Source organism: Phyllobates terribilis, unplaced genomic scaffold, assembly GCF_046119375.1.
Source record: "Phyllobates terribilis strain yellow unplaced genomic scaffold, ASM4611937v1 Scaffold_1__5_contigs__length_1240528914, whole genome shotgun sequence".
Classification (NCBI taxonomy): Eukaryota; Metazoa; Chordata; class Amphibia; order Anura; family Dendrobatidae; genus Phyllobates; species Phyllobates terribilis.
In genome coordinates, this window is record NW_027362761.1 from 789,261,810 (window position 1) to 789,280,271 (window position 18,462).

Here is an 18,462-nt window from a genome sequence, read left to right on the forward strand (position 1 = left end):
CCTGCAACATGACCCTCAGATTGTCAGAATTCGAAGTAATCCTGACTACTGGGTTGCCACACTCTTAGATCCCCCACACTCTTCGATCAACCTTTTCATTTTAATAAAGACCAAAAAAATGGTCATTTTTGAAATTATAAGCATTAGCAGGTTATTAGAAACTGAAATCAAACAGTTTTCAACTCAAAACTTTATTCTAGGTGATGTTACATTTTCACATAGGACCCCTTGTTCGAAAGGAGCTTCTGAACTCTCTCATCTATTGAATTTGTCAGGTTTTGGATGGTTTCTGCTTCAATTGTTTTGCATGAGGACAGAATACCCTCCCATAGCTGTTGCTTAGATGTGAACTGCCTCCCGCCATCATAGACACTCCTTTTGATGATGCTCCAGAGGATCTGAATGGGGTAGAGGTCAGGGGAGCATGGGGGTCACACCATAAGTATGTCCCCTTTTATGCCCATATCAGACAGAGATGCAGATGTGTTATGTGCAGCATGAGATGGTGCATTATCTTGCATAAAAATGATCTTGCTGTGGAATACACGGTTCTTCTTCTTGAACCATGGCAGGAAGTGCTGTTTGAGAAACTCCACATACATTATGGAGTTCATCTTTACCCCTTCAGGGAACCTAAAGGGGCCGACAATCTCTCTCCCCATGATTCCAGCCCAAAACATTACTCCACCTCCTCCTTGTTGACGCTGTAGCCGTGTTTGCGTGGGGTGTCCATCAACCAGCCATCCTCCACTCCATCCATCTGGACCATCGAGCGTTGCATGGCACTCATCCGTGAACAAAACCGTTTTGAAATCAGTCTTCATGTAATGTTTGGCCCACTGGAGCCGTTTCTGCTTGTGTGAAGTGGATAGAGGAGGTCGACAGGATGGCGCACGCACAGCTGCAAACTTCTGAAGGACCCTGCATCTTGCTGTTCGGGGGACGTTGGAGGCACCAGCAGCTTCAAAAACTTGTCTGCTGCTATGACAAGGCTTTTTTGCCGCTGCTCTTTTAACCTGACGTAATTGCCTGTAGGAAAGAGTCCTCAATTTGCCCTTATCAGCACGCACAAGTGTGTACTGTGAATCAGCTACATACTTCTTGATTGCCAAGACACTTCATCCTGATCATCGCACAATGTTGATTGTAGTCATGCCTTGACCTAAACACTCCACAATTTGTTGCTTCTCAGCAGCCGACACATCCTTTTTCTTTCCCATTTTGGCAGAAAATGTAGGCTGCTTAATAATGTAGGACAGCCTTCTTAAGTAGTTTTGCCTTTCATTGGACACACCTGCCAAACTAATTAGCACAGGTGTCTGCAATTGCTTACAGTGATATAAAGAGCCCTGACACACATCAGCATCAATGAGTTTAACTGACAAACAAAAAAATTTTTCCCTTATCACTCCTAAACACTTTTTGCATAATAATTTGGAACACAGTGTACATGTGCTTTTCCACAAAACACCAGTGGTTCACGTAGTGAATCTTACAGTTCTAACTTGCCAACCGTGGTCTGTATGGAGTTGTTCAATAAAGGGCTCAAAATTAAGATAACATAGACGGGAGAGTTCTCTATGAATAGGAATTCCTAAGTATTTGATACCCTGTGAGGGCCAGGCAAAGGGAAAGTTGGACTGGATGGAATCCTGTATGGATTTGGGGAGGGAGACATCGAGGGCCTCAGACTTTGCTGCATTGATTTTAAAATTTGACCATGTAACAAAGTGATCTATTTCAGCCATAACAGCAGGGATGGATATATGTGATTGAGTGATATATACTAGGACATCATCAGCAAATAGAGAGCACTTGTACTCGGTGCCTCCCACCTCAATCCACCTAATATTGGGGTTATGGCGAATTGATGAGAGCAGGTGCTCCGTCACTAGGATGTATAAGAGAGGGGACAGAGGACATCCCTGCCTTGTCCCATTGGTGATTATGAAAGGTGATGAAAATGTTCTGACGTGCCCCCTGGGCCTTGGGACACCCGGAGCCGGACCCTTTTTGGTGGATGCTGGTGGTTGTAGTCTCTGTGGCGGCGACCCGGTTCCGTGGCTCAGGGCGGTCAAACCAGTGGCGGAACTATTTATGTGGTTTTGATGTTTAAATGTCCGACTACGCCACCCGTGGATTGCGGTCAGAGTGAACCGCCGCTGCAGGGCAGACCGCTGAGGCTGGTGTTGTGGGTGCAGCAGAGCGTAGCATAACTCCCCACGGGAGGAGTATAGTCTCAGGGCAGTGTATGCGGAGGATGCGGGTGATGGTGCAGGGCAGCAGCAGTAACGACACGGAGTCAGTGATGCAGTCCAGGGCCTTTACTCACAGTTCTTATTATCCAGACCACTTCTGCAGGTAACAGCTGCCTCACCAGGTGAGGGGCTCAGACAACTCCCAGATAACTTTGGAGCGCTTCACAGGACCCCCTTTGTGTGTCCTTTGTCTGGCCTTTCTTACCAACCCTTCTGTCCGGCTGCCTCGGGCCTCCTCTTGGTAAACTTGGCGCCAGTTTCCCTGACCCTATGTGGTGCCTTCCTAGCGGGTGTAGCGAGGGGCTGCGCCACATAAAATGTCACAGCCTCCGGTTCCTAGCTGAGGGTCATTTCCTGCCTCCACTAGTTTCGGGGACCGGTCTCCCCTTTGGCCTGACCCCTCCACGCAGGTGGATTCGGGTGTGCGGTGGCGACTCGCCCGTCTGCACCCCTGGGATCCCTTCGTTCCTCGTTCCTGGAGCCTTCTCCGCTCCTCTTCCTTCCTTCTCCCTCTTCCAGGCCTGGGCCTCTGTTACTAGGCCCGCCTCCGGAGCAGAGCTCATGCAGAGCCCCTGCTCCCTGTCACTTCTGCTCAGACTTCTCTGCACTGAACTAAAATGGTGCCCACCTTTTATACTCCCTTCTCAATGCACCCAGGAACTGCTTCCTCCCTGCTCCTGCACTACAGGTTTCCCCTTACTCAGTGTTCCCTCCCCCCACTCCAGCCAGGGACAGGGACTGTCGTGCCCATCTCAGGGGCATATTGGTCACCCTGCCCCACGGCAATGTGGTGTAATGCATGCAGGTGTCGGGTCCTGATCCACACTCCATCCTTACCTGAGAGTGAGATATCACACCTCTGGGTGAGGTGCAATACCTCTGTAGCAACCGAGCCCTCAGGGTGCTACAGTTCCATTTATCTTCAGCCTAGGTGACGTGTTGCGATACAGGGCCGTGATTTTGGCTATAAAAGGGTCCCCTAGACCCCTACCCCAAGCTTTTTAAGAGAATAATATATGGCGTGCAAGGAGACTCTTTGGAATGCTTTCTCAGCATCCAACGAGAGTATCTAATTACAAATTTTTAACTGCATCTAGCTCAGGAAATACTTTGTGCCTAGTAGCAGTGTCTGCTAGTCAGCGGATTATCCCGGCTGTTAAGCAAGCTACACCACCTGTAGTTTGGACACTTAATTTTTCCAAAGGAAATGCTTCGGGACCACGGGATACTCAGTGAAGCGCATCAGGAGGCACCCCAAGGCATAGGGGCTGGGACTGGCAGTAGGATGCCTTGCGGTGGACAGCCGAGCTCAATCCTTATAAAAGCTTTTTAACTGCAGCAGCTTTAGTGGACGCTACTGGAGCTGGAATTACGCAGCTGCTGGCATGAGACTTGCCCTCCAATAGATCCTTGTAAAAGGATTTAAAGTGTATTCATTCAAATTAGAGAGACAATTTAAATTAAAAAGCTTAGAGCTGCCTCCACCACAGGGGCGCTCGCTCGACCCACCAGCGGACAGGCACCAGTATTGGGAGAGGGGGGCTGGCCGTCAGGGTCCCCCGCGGCTCTGGCACAAACCCGGCGACACGGAGGTGGCACGGGCAGGAACGGACTGGCCGTGTCGGCTTCTCACTTTTTGGATTTTAGAAGGGCATGACATGCCTATATCTGTGTCTCTCCCTCCTTTTACTCCCCCACCTCTTTTCTTTTCGGATGACTATATGTACTTGTCACTTTTCCATGTGTTAGTTATGTCTTCTGAGCAGTTTGTCAGCTTTTGGACACCTTTGAAGGTGTTTTCTATGTGTTTCTATGTGTTTTTGTTTGCCTGCCATTGGTTTTAACGAACAGTTCGGCGAACACATGGGTGTTCGACGAACCGAACCGAACTCGAACTCTACGGGGGTGGCTCAACACTAGACAAGAGTAACATGAGTAGATTTTTTAGTATTTCAATCATGTTATGAATGGCTGGTTATTGTTATTTTATGTAAGAAAAATACTAAAAGTAAGTTGTGCACTCATATAAAGAATTTACAACAGGCTGATACAAAAAAAAAAAAGGAATAAAGAAATAATTTTCTTGACCCCACGCCAGGATCTCTTACCACAGTATTGTTACTTGGGGGCTAACTTAAGTGTTTATGTAGACCGTAATTTGTGAATGGTTTTTAGCAAGAGAATAGCCAGATTTACCTTTCATCAGCATCATAAAGCATAATATGATACAGGACTACATCTAAATTCACATTGAGTTACATCAATATAAAGGTGTTTTATACTTTGGAATCATGCTGCTGTTGGATTTAATGAAGTATTTCATTATAAGAAATCTCATTTATGATGTAATCCCACTAGAAATCTTAGAGACCTTATGCCTGGTTAATGAAGCACAAAAGTTTGGCTCCTTCAAGTAGAATTTCAATAATGCCCACAATGCATAGTAGAGCACATGAAACCCTTATCCAGCTTTATTTCCTAAATATGACACAATTTTATCTGTATAGTTAAAATCGCAGGAGGAAATGACACCACTTTTCCTTCCACCTTTCATTAGCTGGAGGATTTAAATTCAAGCATCTCTTCAATTTTCTTATAATTACTATGTGATATAATTAACTAATTAAGCAGCAGTGTTTAATAGTATTTGCATTTCTTTGTAGACATATTTTAGGGCTGAACCATTTCATTTTTTATGATTTGCATAAGCAATGGTTCAGTAGGATATAGTGTTGAGCGAGTATGTTCTGTTCCGAGTATGCTCGGGCCGAGCTCCGAGTATTTAGAGCTGCTCGGTGATATGGTTGAATCGCTCCCATGTGCATGATTTGCAACTGTTTGACAGCTTTATTACATGTGAGGAATGTGTAAGAAATAGACATTCCTCACATGCAGTAAAACTGTCAAACAGTCGCAAATCATGCACACGGGAGTGATTCAAGCATATCACCGAGCTGCTCTAAATACTGGGAGCTCGGCCCGAGCATACTCGGCGAAAGGGTTAATAGAACATACTCGCTCAACACTAGTAGGATACTATTGTAATGTTCCAATTTGCACCTTTCATTACATGACCGTCATTTGTAAAGTGCTGCAGTCAATTTCATGAGCTTGAAGAACATGGATACTGCTCATTTAGCCTCTTTTCAAGTTAGTGTCATAAATTGGATTAACATTTACATTTTTTTTTGCCCTAATACAAGTTCCATGACTATTTACTTGCTGCACTGACTGTGTATAACAACTAGGAATTATCAATTAAGCTTGCTGTGTTCAATAGTGTTGAGCATTCCGATACTGAAATATCGGGTATCGGCCGATATTCGCGGTATCGGAATTCCGATACTTAATTCCGATACTTTTGCAATATCGTATACCGGAATCGGAAGTTCCCATAATGCAATGAGCCATTTTCATTTTATTCAGCCAATGAGGATCCTAAGAAGTGTAGGCACATCCTGTTAGGCATGTAGGCATCTTAAATAATGGCATGGCTGTGATTGGCTGCTGAAATTATGTCATGATGCACTATAAAAGCCGCCGCCGCCATTTTGAGCTCACTCTGCTGTGAATTCAGTTAGGGATAGGATGCTGTTCTTCTGAGGGACAGTTTTAGCTACCTATTTGGTCTATTCTGCTTTACCCAAGCTACTTTATAAATCGCTGTGCCTTGCAGTGCTAGTGCACAGTTCTCTGTGCTGTTCACCGCTTTCTGCAAGGTCTCTGTGTGTGAGTGCAGCTCACCCTGTAGTGTGTGCTTCAACCACGTCTGGTTGTAGTGCACTCAGTGTGTGTCACTGCCTCATACATTGTCCTTTTTTGCCAATTCATAATTTTTCCTGATATCTCCTATTAGTGTGGTGGTTCCATCCGTATTCAGCTAAATTGGTTCCAAACACACTATATAGGAGTAGATAGAGAAATTTTTTTGGTCTTGCAGCGCTAGTGCACAGTGCTCTGCATCTGTACTGTTCACCGCTGTCTGCAAGGTCTGGTGTGTGAGTGCAGCTCACCCTGTAGTGTGTGCTTCAACCACGTCTGGTTGTAGTGCACTCAGTGTGTGTCACTGCCTCATACATTGTCCTTTTTTGCCAATTCATAATTTTTCCTGATTTCTCCCATTAGTGTGGTGGTTCCATCCGTATTCAGCTAAATTGGTTCCAAACACACTATATAGGAGTAGTTAGAGGAGCCTTTCTGCAGCATTGGGCCCTGCAGCCCCAGCCAGATTAGTATTAGCCTATTTTTTGTAGCCTCATCTATTGCATTGTAGGTTACCTTCCTACATTGTAATAGCTACAAAAAGTTTGTGATACTATCGTTATTACATCTTTAGGCACATCCAGTGTCTTTTTGTGACAAAAAAAACCTAAATAAAGTTCACCAAACACTCCACTTTACAGTTGTGTAGGCCACATTAGCTCATATTAAAGTCTAGTCCACACTTTATAAAATTAATGTTTCTTATACCTGTTAGCAGCTGTTCAGGAATAAGCACACTAAGCCCTTAGTACTTTTCTGCCTATCTTTATCAGTCTACCAAGATGAAGAAGGCAGGGAGTAAGGCATGTGGTCGTGGGCGTGGGCGTGGAGTTTCTGCAGGGAGAGGACGTGAGGATTCTGTGCCTGCAGGGAGAGGACGTGGGGATTCTGTGCCTGCTGCGGGCACCAGTGACTCAGCATCCCCCAGTTTTACCAGGGAACAGTCCTTTATGCGCAGCTTTGTAGGAGCTAACCGTACCACACTGCTGCGAGAGGACCAAATTGAAGCCGTTGTCGGATGGATGGCAGCTAACGCATCGACTTCAATTAGTTCCAGATCCTCTCAGGTCCTGAGCACTGAAGAGCACCCATCTGTCTCTTCACCACCTGCCAAATTGCCCAGGCAGTCAGAGAGCCCTGGACAGGAGCCATCTCTACTTCTGTTCTCTGAATCTCTTGGCTTGGAAAGAGGGGGCCAGCCAAGCAGAATTCGAGAATTTGAAGAAGAGGTAGTATGCAGTGATGCGCAACCGTTTTGTCTCTCTGAATCTGAAGAGGCGGGTGGGCCAGTGCCTATGGTCAGCAGCACACCTCAGTAAGCATCTGATGATGAGACTCAGGTGCCACTTTCTGGTTCGTACTGTGCTGTCGAGACTACCCAGGAGAAGCAGTTGTTTGAAGAGGGTGGTGTAGATGATGAGGTCCTTGACCCATCATGGCGTGAGGGACAGGAAGGTGGTGGGAGCAGCTCTGAGGAAGACATTCCCCGAACAGCCCAAAAAGGAGGGAGAGGGAGGGGGCAGACTTGGTTGCCTGTAGCCTCCACTTCGGCACCCATTAGGAGCATGGCTCTTCCAAAATCCAAAGCGGGCGCTCCCAAGACTTGCAGTGCCTGGTCCTTTTTTGACACAGTTGCAGATGACATTTGCTTTGTCAAATGCAAGCTGTGTAATCAAAAGTTGAAAAGAGGGAAAAGTGTCAGCAACCGCAATACCACAAATATGTGGAAACATGTGCGGACCAAGCACGTGGTGGAGTTGCAAAAACACACTGAAGACCTAGGCCAACCTACAGCGCCACCTCCCACCTCTTCAGCTCGTGTTGTAGCCTCTTCCTCCAGCTCACACACAGCTGGTTCGGCTTCCTCACAGGATCGCCATGGAAGAATCTCTGGCACTGTTGTACAGAGACACAGTGTAATTCCACCCACAGCACCACTTTCCCAGTCATCCTCACACTCCCAGGCCAGTCTACAGCCATCGTTAGCACAGGCATGGGAGAAAAGGCGCCCATACTCGGCAAACCACCCCCGAGCACAGGCTCTGAATGCTGGCATTGCTAAACTACTGGCCCTTGAAATGCTATCATTCAGGCTGGTGGAGACTGCCACATTCCGTAACTTTATGGCATTGGCAGTCCCACAATACAACGTGCCCAGACGCTTTTATTTCAGCAGGCAAGCCGTCCCTGCCCTGCAACATCATGTGGAGGGAAAAATTAAACATGCGCTACAAAACGCCGTCAGTAGCAAGGTCCACCTGACCACCGATGCGTGGACCAGTAAGCATGGACAGGGACGATACCTTTCCCTCACTGCCCATTGGGTAAATGTTGTGGAGCCGGGTACAGATCTTGAGAGTGGCGCTCTACGTGTTCTGCCAACTCCAAAGATGGCAGGAATCCAGTCTGTACACATTGACTCCTCCTCATACTCCAGTTCCTCTGAATCAGCGCTGCAGGAGCCGTCACGGTCTACCTCCACATCGACCCGTGAACAGTTACCTGTTATGGTGACCAATATGAGCACAGCCGTGGCCAAACGTCAACAGGCCGTATTAAAATTAATTTCTTTGGGGAATCGAAGCCACACAGCGCAGGAGCTCTGGAATGCCATCAAGCAGCAGAGCGACCTGTGGTTTGTGCCAGCGAATCTCCAACCAGGCATGGTAGTGTGTGACAATGGCCGAAATCTGGTGGCAGCTCTGGGCCTAGGCAACCTCACTCACATCCCATGTCTGGCACATGTGCTCAACTTGGTCGTGCAGAGTTTTTTGAGGGACTATCCGGATCTTGATGCACTGCTTCACAAGGTAAGCATAGAGTGCGCTCACTTGAGGCGTTCCAGCAATGCAAGATCATGCATTGCAGCTCTGCAGCGCCGATTACGTCTTCCGGAACATCGCATCATATGTGACCTACCCACCAGGTGGAATTCAACGTTACATATGTTGGAGAGGTTGAGTGAGCAGCAGGCAGCAGTAATGGAGTACCAGCTGCAGCAGGCTCAAACAAGTCGCAGTGCGTGCCGTTCACACTTCACCACCACTTAGTGGGTCTCTATGAAGGACATTTGCCACGTTTTGCATGCCTTCGATTATTCCACGCAGATGGCGAGTGCAGATGATGCACTAGTCAGCATGACTATCCCCCTTATCTGCCTGCTTGAAAAAACACTGCAAGCACTAAGGGACGAGGTTTTGGAAGAGGTGGAGGATGAGGAGTCACAAATGCCATCTGCTTCTCTACAGTCTGCGCAACGTGGTTCCTCACAAAGGCCTAGGCAGGGGACACTTTGTGAGGAGGATGAGGAGGAGTCATTGGATGAGGAAGACATCTGTCCAGAGGAGGGAGGTACACAATGTTCTAGTAGTCAGTATCTAGATCGAGGGTGGGGTGATGCAGAGCAGGCAGAGATCACGCCTCAAGCAGGGGATAGCGTTTCTTGGCCAGTTGGCAGTTTGCAGCACATGGTTGATTTCATGCTGCAGTGCCTGAGAAACGACCGCCGCATCGCCCACATTCTCAACACGGCTGATTATTGGGTGTCCACCCTCCTAGATCCTCGCTACCGGGACAACTTACAAAGCCTCATAACACCGTTGAACCGGGAGCGTAAAATGCGGGAGTACCAAGACGCACTGGTGCATTCCATCATGTTCTCCATTCCAACCGAGAGCAGTGCAGCTAGTGCTTTACAAAGCAGCTCAGTGCGTCGAGGCAGTGGAGGAAGCTCTGCACAAAGAGGGAGCAGAAGCAGTGCCTCAGCACAAGGCAAGACCAGTATGGCCGAAATGTGGCAAAGTTTTGTGTCCCCACCACCACAAATGTCTACACCATCACAGACGGCTCCAGTCAGCAGGAGGCAACGTTTCCGTCAGATGGTGACAGACTACATGTCTTGCCCTCTTAGTGTACTCCCAGACGGCTCTTCTCCCTTCAAGTTTTGGGTCTGTAAGCTGGATACATGGCCAGAGCTTAGTCAGTATGCATTGGAGGTGCTAGATTGCCCTGCTGCTAGTGTATTATCGGAACGCGTCTTTAGTGCCGCAGGTGGTGTACTAACAGACCTCCGATAACGTTGACCGGCTTAATTTTCTTAAAATGAACAAGGCCTGGATCTCTCATGAATTTGCCAGTCCTCTTCCAGAATAAATAATTGGTTGGCAACAGTATCCAGGTCTCCTGTTCTGTTCATGTTTCTACCACCTGAACTGTAATCCCTGAGCTCCAACACCACCAGTTGGCGCTCGGAAGTGCCGTCTGCACAGTGAACACTTGCTGCCGTGTCATTGGGGTTCAGTAACGTCAGCTGTTCCCCTGCTGTGCGAACGGCAATTTCTCCTGCTCTGTCCACATTCTCACTACTACAGATTTTAAAGTTGCTCCAATTACACCTCTGGCTCCTCTGTTTTCAGTATTATCCCTGAGCTCCAACACCGCCAGTTGGCGCTCAGAAGTGCCGTCTGCACAGTCAATACTTGCTGCCGTGTCATTGGGGTTCAGTAACGTCAGCTGTTCCCCTGCTGTGCGGACGGCAATTTCTCCTGCTCTGTTCACATTCTCACTACTACAGATTTTAAAGTTGCTCCAATTACACCTCTGGCTCATCTGTTTTCAGTATTATCCCTGAGCTCCAACACCGCCAGTTGGCGCTCGGAAGTGCCGTCTGCACAGTCAACACTTGCTGCCGTGTCATTGGGGTTCAGTAACGTCAGCTGTTCCCCTGCTGTGCGGACAGCAATTTCTCCTGCTCTGTCCACATTCTCACTACTACAGATTTTAAAGTTGCTCCAATTACACCTCTGGCTCCTCTGTTTTCAGTATTATCCCTGAGCTCCAACACCGCCAGTTGGCGTTCGGAAGTGCCGTCTGCACAGTCAACACTTGCTGCCGTGTTATTGGGGTTCAGTAACGTCAGCTGTTCCCCTGCTGTGCGGACGGCAATTTCTCCTGCTCTGTCCACATCCACTGTACTACTGATTTAAAACCTCCTCCAAATACACCTCTGGCTCCTCTGTTTTCAGCATTATCCCTGAGCTCCAACACCGCCAATTGGCGCTCGGAAGTGCCGTCTGCACAGTCAACACTTGCTGCCGTGTTATTGGGGTTCGGTAACGTCAGCTGTTCCCCTGCTGTGCGGACGGCAATTTCTCCTGCTCTGTCCACATCCACTGTACTACTGATTTAAAACCTCCTCCAAATACACCTCTGGCTCCTCTGTTTTTAGTATTTACCCTGGGCTCCAATACCGCTAGTTGCTGCTCAGAAGTGCCGTCTGCACAGTCAACGCTTGCTCCAGTGTTATTGAGGTTCAGCAACGTCAGCTGTTCCCCTGCTGTGTGTCCGGCAAATTCTCCTGCTTTGTCCACATCCACTGTACTACTGATTTAAAACTTGCTCCAATTACACCTCTGGCTCCACTCTGTTTTTAGTATTTACCCTGGGTTCCAGCACCGCCAGCTGGTTCTCGGTAGTTCCATTTGCTCTTGTACCTTCTACTACCCATCCGGGTTCCAGTACCGTCAGCTGGTTCTCGGCAGTGCCTTTGGATTAGGTGCCTACTTCTCGGTATCCAAGTTACACCAACGTCTGCTGGTTCTTGGTAGTGCTTTCTGGCACAGGTACCTCCTGCTTAGTAACCGAGTTCCAGTACCGTCGGCTGTTCTTCGGCAGTTCCATTGGCTCTTGTACCTTCTACTACCCATCCGGGTTCCAGTACCGTCAGCTGGTCCTCGGTAGTTCCATTTGCTCTTGTACCTTCTACTACCCATCTGGGTTCCAGTACCGTCAGCTGGTTCTCGGCAGTGACTTTGGCACAGGTACTCCCTCCTGCCCAGCTTGGTTCCAGCATGCCAGCTGTTTCCGGGTAGTGTCAACGTCACTTTGCCTCCAATGCGTTGTCCTGTCATGTTGCGGTCGGGTTAGCCGACTCTATGGTGCCTGCAGTTTAGTTGACTCCTATGTGGGCTGCGGGATCTGGCAATGAAGGCTGGTTCCATAGTGCCAATAGGACAAGCACCCCCTGTAGGACTGTGGGTTTTGGTAACTGCGGCCGGCTCGCGGCCTTGAACTTTTTTTTACATGGGTACCTTCTGCTACCCATCCGGGTTCCAGTACTGTCAGCTGGTTCTCGGCAGAGCCTTTGGATTAGGTGCCTCCTTCTCGGTATCCAAGTTCCACCAACATCTGCTGGTCCTTGGTAGTGCTTTCTGGCACAGATACCTCCTGCTTAGTAACCGAGTTCCAGTACCGTCAGCTGGTCTTCGGCAGTTCCATTGGCTCTTGTACCTTCTACTACCCATCCGGGTTCCAGTACCGTCAGCTGGTTCTCGGCAGTGACTTTGGCACGGGTACTCCCTCCTGCCCAGCCTGGTTCCAGCACGCCAGCTGTTTCCGGGTAGTGTCAACGTCACTTTGCCTCCAATGCGTTGTTCTGTCGTGTTGCGGTCGGGTTAGCCGACTCTATGGTGCCTGCAGTTTAGCTGACTCCTATGTGGGCTGTGGGATCTGGCAATGAAGGCTGGTTCCATAGTGCCAATAGGACAAGCACCCCCTGTAGGACTGTGGGTTTTGGTAACTGCGGCCGGCTCGCGGCCTTGAACTTTTTTTTACATGGGTACCTTCTGCTACCCATCCGGGTTCCAGTACTGTCAGCTGGTTCTCGGCAGTGCCTTTGGATTAGGTGCCTCCTTCTCGGTATCCAAGTTCCACCAACGTCTGCTGGTCCTTGGTAGTGCTTTCTGGCACAGGTACCTCCTGCTTAGTAACCGAGTTCCAGTACCGTCAGCTGGTCTTCGGCAGTTCCATTGGCTCTAGTACCTTCTACTACCCATCCGGGTTCCAGTACCGTCAGCTGGTTCTCGGCAGTGTCTTTGGCACGGGTACTCCCTCCTGACCAGCCTGGTTCCAGCACGCCAGCTGTTTCCGGGTAGTGTCAACGTCACTTTGCCTCCAATGCGTTGTCCTGTCGTGTTGCGGTCGGGTTAGCCGACTCTATGGTGCCTGCAGTTTAGGTGACTCCTATGTGGGCTGCGGGATCTGGCATTGAAGGCTGGTTCCATAGTGCCAATAGGACAAGCACCCCCTGTAGGACTGTGGGTTTTGGTAACTGCGGCCGGCTCGCGGCCTTGAACTTTTTTTTACATGGGTACCTTCTGCTACCTATCCGGGTTCCAGTACCGTCAGCTGGTTCTTGGCAGTGCCTTTGGATTAGGTGCCTCCTTCTTGGTATCCAAGTTCCACCAACGTCTGCTGGTCCTTGGTAGTGCTTTCTGGCACAGGTACCTCCTGCTTAGTAACCAAGTTCCAGTACCGTCAGCTGGTCTTCGGCAGTTCCATTGGCTCTTGTACCTTCTACTACCCATCCGGGTTCCAGTACCGTCAGCTGGTTCTCGGCAGTGTCTTTGGCACGGGTACTCCCTCCTGCCCAGCCTGGTTCTAGCACGCCAGCTGTTTCCGGGTAGTGTCAATGTCACTTTGCCTCCAATGCGTTGTCCTGTCGTGTTGCGGTCGGGTTAGCCGACTCTATGGTGCCTGCAGTTTAGGTGACTCCTATGTGGGCTGCGGGATCTGGCAATGAAGGCTGGTTCCATAGTGCCAATAGGACAAGCACCCCCTGTAGGACTGTGGGTTTTGGTAACTGCGGCCGGCTCGCGGCCTTGAACTTTTTTTTACATGGGTACCTTCTGCTACCCATCCGGGTTCCAGTACCGTCAGCTGGTTCTCGGCAGTGCCTTTGGATTAGGTGCCTCCTTCTCGGTATCCAAGTTCCACCAACGTCTGCTGGTCCTTGGTAGTGCTTTCTGGCACAGGTACCTCCTGCTTAGTAACCGAGTTCCAGTACCGTCAGCTGGTCTTCGGCAGTTCCATTGGCTCTTGTACCTTCTGCTACCCATCCGGGTTCCAGTACCGTCAGCTGGTCCTCGGTAGCTCCTCAGCTTTCTTGTACCTTCTGCTACATTTCCAAGTTCAAGCTTTTTGAAATGGTTCTTGGTAATCACTCTGGATCTCCCTGACGAGGACCCTGAAGACGAGGACCCTGAAGACAAACCTTAAGAAGACGAGGACCCCAAAGACGACGACCCTGAAGACGAGGACCCTGAAGACCACCCTGAAGAAGACGAGGACCCTGAAGACCACCCCAAAGAAGACGAGGACCCTGAAGACCACCCCGAAGAAGACGAGGATCCCCGAAGACGACGACCCTGAAGACCACCCCGAAGAAGACCAAGAAGATGACCCTGAAGAAGTTGACCAAGAGGACAAAGAAGAGAAGACAAGCAGCAAGATACAGAAGAACAAGAGACAGAAAGCCAAGAAGCAGAAATACAAGAAGCTGCAGAACAAAAAGCGGAAGAACATTAAGCATAAGACTAAAAATCAGAGCAAAAGATAATATCTAAATTATAAGCAGAAGATGACTAAGCAGTGTATGGGGGTGAGTCCGTTCCTCCTCGTGGTGCCCCTGGAAAAGACCTGCTGCTGCAGGCCAAACTGAACGCGGACAAATCCTGTTGTAAATCTTTTGTGACGGGCAGAACGAAAGGTGTAATGTTCAAACTTTTATAGATAACAACTACAGGAATGCCTGTCACAAATAAGAATATGATGAAGAAGAAGAATATGAAGAAGATGAAGAAGTAGAATATGAAGAAGAATAATAGTTGAATAAGAAGAATATGAAGAATGTAAAAAAAAAGAATAATATGAAGAAGGTAAAGAAGAAGATGAAGAAGGTGAAGAAGAAGTGGATGAAAAAGATGCTGATGCTGAGGATGATGAAGGAGAAAGTGTGGGAGAAGTAAAAAAGAAGGTGAAAAGCATGGAAGTAGTGAAACATAAATATCTGACAAAATATAAAAATACTTAACATGGTCAATATTTCCGTAACTCAGAACGTCTTAAAAAAAATATTAATTCCTGTTATTCCATTTGATTGGGCTAAACCTCTATGCCTTTATTGTCTCCCCCACCTCCCCCAATACATTCTACATTATTCTTAGTTGTTTTCCTTCATGTAGAATTAACCTACAAGGAAAGAAAGGGTTTATTTTCATTCCGATATTTCTGTCCCATTGACTTGCATTGGTTTCCGGTATCGGAATCGGCGATATCCGATATTTTTTCGGTATCGGTCCGATCCAATCCGATCCGATATTTCCCGATATCGGAAGGTATCGCTCAACACTAGTGTTCAATAATTAAGAAAATTTGTGTAATTTGCACATTTCACTGCAAATCACCATGATAATCTTTAGAATTTGCTCATCTATTTTTTGAGAGAATTGATTCTTCAGGATAGAGATTACAAATGAATCAATGACAGAAGAAAATATTGTATTTTCAAACATTTGCTTCACTGATTGGGATGGGGAAGAATAAAATTTGTCAGGTTTGAGATTATAGTTGAATCTTTACCACTGGTCAGATAATAGGTTGAAGAGTATAGGAAATATGTCTCTTGCTGACTTCCATTTATTTTGGAAAACAGCTTTGAAAACAAGTCCAATTTTTCTAAAATATCCTTTGCAAAAGTAGTCGCAATTCATATAGGGTAATTAAAACCAACAATGTTCTATCATAAGATGCATAAGTAGTTGCAGTGTCTGGCAGCAGTCATGCCCCTCTTCATCTCATAACCCAGATGCTCTTCTCCCCCCCCCCCCTCACCTGGGATTGTGTAGTGATGACTCATGCAGAGAAAGGGGACTTCTTGTTTCTACATAGAGCTTATCATGCAATGTCATAGACCTAATGAAAAAGAGAAGAATTAACTGGGTGAAAAGACAAAATGAGCAATTTTAAGTATACAGTGCTATACAATATGACTGCATTATGTTAACTCCTTCATGAGCTTGCGATTTTCCCCTTTTCCTTTTTCTAAATTTTCCTCCCCTTATTCCAAGAGCCATAACTTTTTTTATTTTTCCATCCCCATAGCCTTATTTTTTGCGGGATGAGTTGTACTTTTGAATGACACCATACATTTTATCATATGATGCACTGGAAAACAGGAAAAAAATTCCAAGTATGTTGAAGTTGCGAAAAAAGTGAAATTTAACAATTTTTTTTTTTTTTTATTTAGCACTTTTTACTGTATTGAATAATACTCTCAGGAGACTTGAAGCTACGATCTTCTGATTGCCTGTGCTACAGTGGGGAAAATAAGTATATCATACACTGCTTATTCTGAAAGTTTTTTCACCTACAAATAATTGAGAGGTCTGTAATTTTTATCATAGGTATTATTATTATTTATTATTATAGCGCCATTTATTCCATGGCGCTTTACATGTGAAAAAGAGGTATACATACATGAACTATTATAAAGATCTTTAACAAAACGTGACGATGACTGGTACAGGAGGAGCGAGGACCCTGCCCACGAGGGCTCACAATCTACAAGGGATAGGTGAGGATACAGTAGGTGAGGGTAAAGCTGGTCGTGCAGCAGTATGGTGGAGTAATGGTTACTGCAGGTTGTAGGCTTGTCGGAAGAGGTGAATCTTCAGGTTCCTTTTGAAGGTTTCAATGGTTGGCGAGAGTCTGATATGTTGGGCTAGAGAATTCCAGAGTATGGAGATGCACGGGAGAAATCTTGTATGCGATTGTGGGAAGAGGAGATAAGAGGGGAGTAGAGAAGGAGATCTTGTGAGGATCGGAGGTTGCGTGTAGGTACAGTACAGACCAAAAGTTTGGACACACCTTCTCATTTAAAGATTTTTCTGTATTTTCATGACTATGAAAATTGTACATTCACACTGAAGGCATCAAAACTATGAATTAACACATGTGGAATTATATACTTAACAAAAAAGTGTGAAACAACTGAAAATATGTCTTGTATTCTAGGTTCTTCAAAGTAGCCACCTTTTGCTTTGATGACTGCTTTGCACACTCTTGGCATTCTCTTGATGAGCTTCAAGAGGTAGTCACCGGAAATGGTCTTCCAACAATCTTGAAGAAGTTCCCAGAGATGCTTAGCACTTGTTGGCCCTTTTGCTTTCACTCTGCGGTCCATCTCACCCCAAACCATCTCGATTGGGTTCAGGTCTGGTGACTGTGGAGGCCAGGTCATCTGGCATGAAAATACAGAAAAATCTTTAAATGAGAAGGTGTGTCCAAACGTTTGGTCTGTACTGTATGTACTGGGAGACTAGGTCAGAGATATAAGGAGGAGACAGGTTGTGGATGGCTTTGTATGCCAAGGTCGAGACGGGAGATGATGAGGGCGTGCACTATTGTTTTTGCAGATTCATGGTTGAGGAATGTGCGGATGCGGGAGATATTTTTGAGTTGGACTCAGCAGGAAGTAGAAAGGACTTGGATATGTGGTTTGAAGGATAAATCAGAGTCCAGGGTTACCCCAAGGCAGCGACCTTCAGGGACTGGGGAGAGAGTGGACAGCCATTGACGTTGATAGATAGGTCAGGTGGGGGGATGAATGAGATGGTGGAAAGACAATGAATTCTGTTTTATCCATGTTAAGTTTTAGAAATCTGTCAGAGAAGAAGGATGAGATAACGGACAGACATTGTGGGATTTTGGTTAGTAGGGAGGAGATATCGGGTTCAGAGAGGTAGATCTGTGTGTCGTCAGCATAGAGGTGGTACTGAAAGCCATGAGACTCTATGAGTTGTCCCAGGCCAAAGGTGTAGATGGAGAAGAGCAGGGGTCCTAGGACTGAACCTTGGGGGACACCGACAGATAGGGGGTGAGATGAGGAGGTGATGTGTGAGTGGGAGACACTGAATGTCCTGTCTGTTAAGTATGAGGAGATCCAAGATAGGGCCAAGTCTTTGATGCCAAAAGATGAGAGAATCTGTAGTAAGAGGGAATGGTCCACTGTGTCGAAGGCAGATGACAGGTCTAGGAGGAGGAGGACAGAGTAGTGTCGCTTGGATTTGGCAGTTAGTAGGTTATTGGTGACTTTAGTCAGGGCAGTCTCAGTAGAATGGTGTGGTCGGAAGCCAGATTGGAGGCGGTCAAAGAGAAAGCAGGAGGAGAGGTGGGAAGACAGTTCAGAATGGATGTGTTGTTCCAGTAGTTTTGAGGCGTAAGGGAGAAGTGATATGGGGCGATAGTTAGTCAGAGAGGATGGGTCAAGGGAAGGCTTTTTGAGGATGGGTGTGATCGAGGCATGTTTGAAGCATGAGGGGAAGACACCAGTTGTTAGTGACAGGTTGAAAAGGTGGGTAAGGGTTGGGATGAAGACTGTGGTAAGGTTGGGGATGAGATGGGACGGGATTGTATCAAGTTCACAGGTGGTGAGGTGTGATTTGGAGAGTAAAGAGGAAAATTGGTCTTCTGTAATGGTGGAGAAGCTGGTTTTGGAGGAGGAGGATTGAGTAGGTGTGAGGAGGGGCTGGGGGGACTTTAGGCAAAAGCTTTGTCTGATGGTGTCAATCTTCTGCTTGAATAATGAGGGAAAGTCTTCAGCTGA